This window comes from Mandrillus leucophaeus, unplaced genomic scaffold, assembly GCF_000951045.1.
Source record: "Mandrillus leucophaeus isolate KB7577 unplaced genomic scaffold, Mleu.le_1.0 Scaffold70, whole genome shotgun sequence".
NCBI lineage: Eukaryota > Metazoa > Chordata > Mammalia > Primates > Cercopithecidae > Mandrillus > Mandrillus leucophaeus.
In genome coordinates, this window is record NW_012107586.1 from 3,257,409 (window position 1) to 3,258,734 (window position 1,326).

Sequence of the window (1,326 nt, forward strand, 5' to 3'; positions counted from 1 at the left end):
GTCTGGCTAATTTTTTGTATTTTTAGTAGAGACAGGGTTTCACCATGTTAGCCAGGATGGTCTCGATCTCCTGGCCCTGTGATCTGCCCGCCTTGGCCTCCCAAAGTGCTGGGATTACAGGCGTGAACCACCGCACCTGGCTTTATTTCATTATTTTTTAAATGTTCTGGTTCTACTTGCAATCTCAATAAGAAACTTTAAAATTCTAAATCAATTATTCAGTGACCTCATTTAAACTCGAATCTGCAGACATATCTTTTAAGCACTCTAATATGCCAATTTTGAACATTTTAAGAATCCGAAAGAACACAGCTCTTTCCTTTCGCTGCTGCGGCCACAGCCATAAGTACGCTCAGGCTTTAGAAGAGTTTCGCTTCTAGTGTCCTCCGCTGTGGCAAGAAGCAGGTCTGGTTGGACCCCAGTGAGACCAGTGAGATCGCCAATGCCAGCTCCCATCAGCAGATCCAAAAGCTAATCAAAGATGGGCTGATCATCCGCAAGCCTGTGATGGTCCGTTCCCGGGCTCCATGTCGGAAAAACACCTTGGCCAGCCGGAAGGGCAGGCACACGGGCATAGGTAAGCGGGAGGGCACTACCAACGTCTGAATGCCAGAGGTCACGGGGATAAGGAGAATGAGGATTCTGCTGGCTACTCAGAAGATACCGTGAATCTAAGAAGATTGGTCGCCACATGTATCACAGCCCGTACCTGAAGGTGAAGGGGAATGTGTTCAAACACAAGCGGATTCTCCTGGAACACATCCACAAGCTGAAGGCAGACAAGTCCTGCAAGAAGCTCCTGGCTGACCAGGCTGAGGCCCGCAGGTCTAAGACCAAGGAATTGTGGGTGGAGGATTACCCAAGTGCTGAGGCAAGAGACTCAAGGCACAGACTGTTTCAGTATAATAAAGAAAATAGTTAGAATAAGAATAGTCAGAATACAAATTAGATATAGAGATGATCATGGATAATTATCAATCATTATTATAAACATTATTAATCATTAGCTTTTAATATGACTCTTTGTTGCATTACTAATACAACCTAAGAATAACCGGCGGGTATAGGGTGAGGTGCTGAAGGGACATTGTGAGAAGTGACCTAGAAGGCAAGAGGTGAGCCCTCTGTCACGCCCACATAAGGTCCGCTTGAGGGCTCCTTGGTCATGTGGTAATGCCAGTGTCTGGGAAGACGCCCATTACTTATCTGACCGCAAAAGGGAGTCTCCTTTCCCTGGAGGAGTCAGGGAACACTCTGCTCCACCAGCTTCTTGTGGGAACCTGGATATGATCCAGGCCTGCCTGCAGTCATCCAGAGGCCTAAACC

General features: G+C 47.1%; 1 pseudogene; it reads left to right on the forward strand.

Moving 5' to 3' along the window:
* The window catches only part of LOC105528095, an 18,844-nt pseudogene extending 17,521 nt beyond the window's left edge, over window positions 1-1,323 (forward strand).
* Window positions 1,324-1,326: the final 3 nt, after the last annotated feature.